This window comes from Chaetura pelagica, unplaced genomic scaffold (genome assembly GCF_000747805.2).
Source record: "Chaetura pelagica isolate M959 unplaced genomic scaffold, ChaPel_1.0 scaffold436, whole genome shotgun sequence".
In the NCBI taxonomy this organism is placed as follows: Eukaryota; Metazoa; Chordata; class Aves; order Apodiformes; family Apodidae; genus Chaetura; species Chaetura pelagica.
Genome location: NW_009953651.1, coordinates 3,458,002 through 3,466,356, shown reverse-complemented (window position 1 = coordinate 3,466,356; position 8,355 = coordinate 3,458,002). Strand labels below are relative to the sequence as shown.

Here is an 8,355-nt window from a genome sequence, read left to right as displayed (position 1 = left end):
CCATATGCTTTTATTAAAAGGTTCATATGCATGGTAGATTTTGTGCTATGCTTGTTTATAACCAAGTCAGAGCCTAAACATGGATAAGTCAGCTTTGCCAACACAAACTTGCAGTTTGTTTTCTTAATAAGATTATAGCTATATATGAAACAAAGGCTGCCATGTTATATGTCATGGTTGTTCAGCCCATGTGTTGAAATTAAGACTGTTCTATAGTGTAGGAAGGAAGGCTCATCTATCTTGGTAAAACTTCATTTGCTGGAACTTTTAGCTACTACTTTGTCCTGCACAACGTAAGATAACATGCAGAGTGGATTTCCATCAACTTTGAAACAAAAGTACCCTTCCCTCTGCAGCAGCTAACACGTTCATAAAGGAAATACCTTGTTTACACTGATTCTTGCCATTTTGCCTGTTTATACTTGTTTTTGTGAAGGCATGGGTAGGAGGGTTAGGAATGCTTGTGTTTAGAACAGATGTAAGATGTAATACTTTTATTAATATTGACAGCAGGTGAGTTGTGTGAATCCTTGTGCTGTAAGGAGTTCTGTCTTGCTTGACTGAAGTCCTCTCATAAAAGACAAAATTGAGAGTTTAGCACAGTTCGAGTTAAGCCATTGAATTGATTCAGAAATTAATTTTGTGGTGTGGTCAGAGACTGGTTGTAGTCTGAGAGAATCTAAGAGTATATGAGAAGATCTTAAAGATTGTTTACATCTTAATTGTCCTCTTAGGCCCATGATAACTAAAATAAAGCTCCTAAAAATTGGTGTTTGTTAGGTAAAGACAAAAGCTAAGAAACATTAATGTGTATCAGAAAGTGTGCTGATTAAGCATGGTGGTCTTGTCCTTTCAAGCTTCTTTGCAACCTTTAGTCAGATGTTGAGATATTTATATTTTCATGTACTTTGCTGGGTTTTTTTTTCTAGTTTCACATAGTAAAGTGTAGGCCATGATTGTGAGCATCACTGAAAAACTGGCAGTGTATTCTTTCTGCTACTGGTAGTTAGGATTTAGATTAAGGTTCCTCACATAATTTCCTTCTGTACTGTGTGGTGGCTTTTAAATGGGGGAACAAAAAGTTGTAGATATGGTCACATCTGGTGTGCTCTGTGGTGTTTTGGCATCAGGGGTCTAAGGAGCTTTTTGGATTGCCTACAGATTGACACAGAATGCAGCAGAGGTGTGCATCATTGCTAGGCAAAGGCACTAAGCGATGAAGGGGAAGGAGTTTGTAAGTTCTGAGCAGACTGGAGAGAAATGTGAGTTAAGAAAGGCTGCAATAGTGTCAGTCAGCCACTGTGGCCTTGGGTAGAATAATTTTTATAAATAAAACCCAAGCAGTATCTGTCACTTTACATTTCAGAATCCAAAAATACTTGTTTAAACCATTTTTGTTACAGCTGGTTGGATAACCAGGGACAGGAGAGAGCTTTGTACACTTGCTTGTTTGCTGTGTAGCCAGGGATCACTGGCTGTCTTGGCAAATGGGGAAAGAGGGTGAACCAGTCCATTCAAATCAGTTGTGACTTCTCTGTTAATCTTAGTGATTCTTCTCAGGGCTTCTTTAGGGTATGTAGTGTTTTTTTACGATTTTATTTTTTATATATGTATTTTTTTTTCTCCTGTCCCCCAGCCTCTCTATTACTTCTGTTGGGTTTGGGGTTTTTTGTTTGGTTTTTTGAGGGAAGACTATGGCTCTTTTTACACCTGATGAGTTCTTTTTTGTCAGCTAAGAGAGATGTCAGGAAGGGAGTGCTTCCTTTCCCCTGTAGGTGTACCAAAGGGCTGCACTGCTGGCAGTTACTGATGCCATTAGCTTGCAAAGTTAAATATTACTTTCCTAGAGGAGCCTTCAAGTAGTATGGACTGAACAACATCTTAATTAAAACATCAGAGACTTTACAAATTTTGTTGTAAAAATTAACTTAATTTAGCATCTAGCCAGATAATGGACAGTCTTCAGCTGACGGGCTGAACTATTGCTTCAGCTGATGGACAGAAATGGTACCAGTTTATTTGAAATCTCTTTCATTCAACATTTGTAATGATACCTTTGATTTTTCTTTTTAGGGACTTGCTGGCTCAGTTTTTTGTAACTGCTAAAACTTGTTCCTGTGGATAATGTGGAAGTAGTTGTGCTTTCTGGGCCGCAGCCTCTATTCTGCTTTTTTTATTGTTGATGTGCATCCATTTACCTTTTTTAAGAAGAGTACTGGGCAGGATGGGTTGATTTGGGTTTGTGTTTGTGTACCTGTGAGTACAGAACTAAAGGTTTGTAATTGATGATGCAGGTGAGAGCAAGACAGCCACAAACCATGTATTACAATCATGGAAGGTTGTGGCTGGCCTCTTTTTTTTTTTTTCCCTATTAGTACATCTCTTCCAATATCCCCTTTTTAATTACAGTTATGGTATAGTTAATCAGTGTGTTTGATTTTCACCTTTTGAGTGACACTTGGGTACCTGGTCTGACAAGTTCAAAACAGAGAAAAATCTTCAATATGTTTTTCTGGATTTCATTTGCCCTTAAGAATTAACTGTAACTTAGGAGACCAGTAGTTGTACTTAGGGTGAATTGAGTTCTGGACTGCAGGATGAGAATTGGAGGCCAAAATTAGTTTATTGGCAGAGATGATTAAGGGGAAAAACCTACATTTGCTCTCCCACCCATTTCAGTGATGTTGCTTCTTGCTTTTACAAGCAATCAGATTGAATTACATGCATGTTTCAAAGGCTGGAGAACCATCTGCTGAAGTATTCTGAAAAGATTAATTTATTTGTAGCAGTAGTTCTACTTGCAAATACTGAGCAAATGCATGGATTTTTTGGCAGTCAAAATACAAGACTGTTTTTAACAGAGAAATGTAAAGCATCTTCAAGCATCTCAAGCATCTTCATTTGAAATGAATAATAAAATACAGGCAAAGTAGGGAGCTAAAATCTTCCCAGACATTTTTTGCCAAATTGAAAGGGTTTTGTAGGATAATGTAAAGCTTTTAGAAATGGAAATTTTTTTTCTTTCATCATATAATGCACCATGCACAATTGTTTCAGTATTGTATAATCAAAGAGACTAACTAGTTACCTATGGAGCTGCTACCAGGTTATTAACACAGGTACCCATGTGCAGAAATGCATGAGTGCACTGATGGGTGTGAGAGACAAAAAAGGCAAAGTTAGCAGCTTTAGCTGTCCACTCATACTGAGAAGAAGTAGATCAGGTTCTATGGGACCAAACCTGGTGAATTATCATTTGGACAATCTGCAAATGTGAGAATTCTTAATTCCTTGTGGGCTTTATCCTTCACAGGAGAGATTTAAGATAATACACCTTTCAAGGTGAATGTGGTTTTGGGGTTTGGGTTTTTGTTTTTGGTTTTTTTTTTGTTATTGTTTGGGTTTTTTTGTTGTTTGTTTGTTTCATTTTTTAATGAAGCTTTTCCTTTTAAAAGGTTATGGTACAGAGAAGATACATCAACTCAGTCAAATTTAAATTTAGATGTACTTTACTTACCTCTCTTTAATTATGGTTCTTAATTTTTCAGTATGGCTTGTTAAATAAACTGACAGAGCTATCCTTACAGAAGAAATCTGTGGCTCCATGTAGGATGTTTGTATCAAATGAGATAGTCTCCGCTGTTGCTTGCTCATAGCTGGAGCTCAAGCTTAGTTTAAGATTTATTTATTTTTTAAAAATGCAGATAGATAAGGTCAGAATAAAGCACCAGTTGTAAGAGGGGAACTGGAAAAAGAATCCTTAAAGATAATTCAGTTCGACACATGAATTTGGAAAAGAAAACACTGTTGTCTAAAGCTATAGGAAGCAATTCATATGTATTTTTAAAAAGGGGGGGTGACATAGGGCTAATCTCATTAGTTGGTGAGAGCAGAGCAAGAAGGATAATACTCCTAAGCACATTAACTGTTTTATAGATATGTTCGAGCTACAAAAATAACAAGAGAGAAAATTATTTCTAGGAGCATATTCTGGAGTCTCATGCAGAAAGCTGAGTCAGGTCTTCAGAGTACTTGGGCTTCAGTGTAAGGACCTGTAATGATTCCTTCAGTTGTGAAGAAGTGTGGTAGGGTACTGCATGTGAAGGAGTAATTTTGAAAGTCAAAGTTATTCTGATATTTGAATATTTTTTAAAGCATGTAATTGCTTTACACAAATGTCTAAAAATTAGTATCATGCTATTACTTGATTATGATTAAACATAATAACAGCCTCTGAAACTGGTGTCCTTTCACTATGGAGGAACATAAGCAATAAGAAATAAAGTGTGATAAGTGTCTGATTTATTTCAAAGAGAATCTACCACGGTCATTTAAAGTGTTAACTCATAGAATAATTGAAGATGGCAAAGGAAATACCTGAAAATTACTTGAAGTTGGGAAACTTAAATTTTTTTATGTCTTTAAAATGTGTTTGAACTGTGTACAGGGATCCTAAGTGTGCTACAAGATGCTCCAAAACATCTTTAATGGATTTCATCATTTTAAAAAACTCCAGCATTTAGACTGTCAGTTTTGTATTGTGTGGTTTGAAAATAATTTGATATGGAGGCTGTTTGTGATAATTTCCAGCTGTGTTTAGTAGTAATGCAGGGTTACAGTTTTGCTTGTGCTTAAATATGAATGTAAGCATGTTGTATTTCCACTGATTTTAATTTTTTTCTCTTCCCATTCTATAGAAAGCAAATTATATTCAATAGCTATGGGTCAGTCAAGTTAAATTTTGTTCTGAGTTTGATAAATCTGACATCAGTCGTCTTGGTTAATAAGGAAAAAATACTCTTTCTTACTATGAAAGTATGTATGTTCAATAAGTTAGGGATGTCTTAAAGCTAATTAAGCCATCTGAATTTTAGTTTATGCCAAGCTGGGAACAATTCTAGGTGTTTTAAAGTTTGTACTCAGAATTGAAAATTATCTCAATAAATTTCAGAAACAGGACAGACTTGTTTTGTCAGGTCACGAGTTACAGATGTGTGAAAAGTGATAGCATTGTAATAATAGTAAACTACCTCTTGGGCTGTATCAAGAGAAGAAATTTTCCTCCTGGAGAGGAAATTTCTTCTCTTACCTACATGCTGCTGATGCCTGCTGCAGCTTTTTGAGAGAGATGTAAACCAACTGAATAGCATTTCCATGAAAGAAACAAGAATTATTTTCTTCTTGAAGGTAGATGGAAGAGAAGGAAAGAAGGTAACCTCTGGTGCCCTTGAGGCTTGCCTGCAGAAAATAGTATATTATTCTCCTTTGCACTGCCTAAGAGTTAAAAAGACTGTACAGCCTTAAGAAAAATGCAGTATTGGAGAAGACAATCTAGGGATGCTGAAACATTCCTGTCTTGCTCACTGTTCCTAGTTTGTCTTGGGGGGTGGAAGGCTGGATTTTATACCTAAGGTCCATGGGTTGGCTGATCTGCCACGGGTGGTCTGTGGGAAGCCTCCCTCTGTTTTCTTCACAAAGATGGGTAGTAGTTATCTCACACTACTCTAGGTTTTGGGCACTCTGTGTGCAGCTCAAACGTGAAGCTGCAGTTGCCATATGTATATAAAACCACCCTGCATCGTACCTTTCTCTTCATGCCAGTGGTTTAGCATTTAGAATTGCTTTGTCAACATTTCCTACTAGGAGGGTCTTGGTGAGGATCCAGCAGTAGTGCTGACAAGGCTGAGCTGTCCAGGATGAGGTGGTCTCTCAAGGTCAGGCATTGACCTTGCATTTTGAAAACCTGAGCCCTGTATTTCTAAGGTTCTTTGACTTAATTACATAGCTGTACTCAATATCTGAACGTACAAAAAGAGCCTTAGGCCTTTGGGAGCATGTGCAAACCACTCCAAGTATCTTTTTTTAAGCATTATTGTTCAGTATACTGGCACTGCTGCATGTTCACTGATGGGATTCCAGGGATGCTCTGGGGCATGGTTCTCACCTGAAGAGAAGCATGAACAGAATAAAATTAATGCTGTGTTATAAACAATATGTAAAGTAACTGATTGGTTTTTTCCAGGGTATTTGTAACCAATGACAGTGCTATCTTTTTAATACTACCTGCATGTTGGTACTGAAAACTTTGATGTGATTTGGGGCTGTAAAGTAAGAGGATAAGCCTGCAGATAAATGATCCAAATAATGGTTATTGGGAAGAAATGGTGGAAAATGTAAAAATGGAATAAAACCCACCAAAACTCTAAACCCCAAACCAACCAACCACACCCCAAAACAAACAAAAGTCTCTACTTTTGGAGGTTGACTTTGAATAACAATCACAATCAAATATTTAATGTGGAAACTTGGAAGTTTCCTTCTAAAGGTGAACCAACTGCAGAGACTGCTGGAATAATTGTGACACAATTAATTAGAAAATAATAGAAAGTTGCAATAACCAGAAATCTCACCAGTATGTTTTGTCTCATGAAGTCAGTATTATACTGCAGATGCCAGAAAATAGTTGAAAATATTTTCAATGCACAAGATTAAATCCGACTCTTTTATATAAGTGTATTTCTTTACATTTTAATGTCTTAGCATGGACCATGATAAAAACCATACATGTGAAGAGATGCATGCTCCTTAGTTTGAGGGTTAAGAACTGAGTGCTACCATTGCCTTGCTATTCCCCTCTTCTCCTGAATGCAGATCAAATGATCTTTTATTCAGCCATGCACCAGTGTAAGACACTTAAGAGGTTTTTTTTCTGACTGATCCCTGTTTCTTCATTCCTTTTCTTTGCAGAAAATGTACAGCTTTAGTTATCCTAGGTAGATTAAATTGTACTCTTTATACATCATACGAATAATATAAAATTCACTGTTTACGATGAGGCACAGTGCCAATGAACTCTGTTTTCATCAAGTTGCTAGGCTAGCACTTACAAGGTATTGTCATAGTTGTAAAAAGTACAGGGAAGATTTTAAATGCATTGCCTTGGACAAGGTTTATTTTTATTTTAGGCTTCTTCCAGAGCTACAGTCTGTCACACGGCAGAGTTATCAGATCGGGTTGAAGGGACAATGTTTCCTTCGATTCTGAATTACCTGTTTGTCCTTGAATTAAAAAAGTTTTTTTACAATGGCTTGTGGGACTTCAGCCAGAGGATGCTAATTAACTCTAATGGAGCTTCTCTAGCCAAATCTCTGTGCATCAGTTTGCAAAGATTCCTTTTAAAGTAAAACTGAAAGTATTTTGTCTGTAAATGCTAAGATATTCTAGTGGTTGTTCCAACACTTCTATATGCCTAGATTATTTCTGTTATTAGCTAATTTGCACAAATGTCTGCTTTTTACACAAACTGATAAGCTGAGTTTACTATTGTGTTGATAATGCCTAAAAGGTAATGGAGCTTGACTCAGAATGTCAATAACTAGGACAGATCCTGCCTTAAGCTTGGTCAGATGTGGAATCAGAGTTTTAAAAAATGAATGCCAGGATGTTCTATGAAGCCTCACCCAAAGAGTAAATCTTAAAAAATGTTGGACTTATTCTCTACAAACATTTTTATTGTGAAATCCTATACAGACACTTCATGTATTTTAAGCATTAGAGAAGTAAAATTGCATTTTCAGTGTGTTTGTAAAATGCCAGTGAACCACAGGAACACTGCTGCTGGTCACTGGTACAGGAGTACCTGCCACAGAAGTGAATGCTTTTATTATGGTTAACTCTCGAGTTAAATTCATATTATTTAAGGCTATCTTTAAAGTGCTAATCTTTCCTACAAGAGCCAGCAGGTTTGAGAGTAAGCCTGGAATCTGTCTGGCGTGGAAAAAATGCATTAGTCACTTTGTGAGGTCTTTATTTCTGGATATTCTTACCTTCACAGCAAACATGTTGTTTTATTCACCCATCACCTCTGTCATCGCATGGTCCTCACCTTTGATTTAGCATGAAACACTGCTTTGTCTCTATACCCTGCCTGAGGTGGTATCCCCCTGTACTTTTGATAAAGAGCTTCTGGAAGCTGTTAAATTACAAATCTGAAGGTGAGAGCCTGTGTTGTTCAGGCCAGAGTCCACAGCATTTCATGCTGTTACCCTTTGCACGCAACTCGTGCAGTGACTGTGTTTGCTAATTTACTGTGGTCTGGTTATGTAACCTTGCTTCATTAAACCTCTTGAAGTTCAAACCACGCAAACTTAAGAATTACTTCTTTTCATTTTTTGTGAATTATAAATGAATTGCTGGTTCTTTCCTTCCCTTCTATTCCCATGAGGATATGAACCTGAAATCAGCTTGTATGATAGAGGCCAAAAAAACAGATGTAGCCTAGATATTATGGTAACTGATACTTCATAGAGGTTAATAAAACAAAACACTCCCCAAACACAAAGAGTAGTTGTGTAT

General features: G+C 36.9%; 1 protein-coding gene across 1 annotated transcript in view; it reads left to right on the top strand.

Moving 5' to 3' along the window:
• LCOR (ligand dependent nuclear receptor corepressor) overlaps nt 1-8,355 on the top strand; it is a 21,584-nt gene that overhangs the window by 443 nt on the left and 12,786 nt on the right. The gene's annotated exons all lie outside the window — the stretch shown is intronic.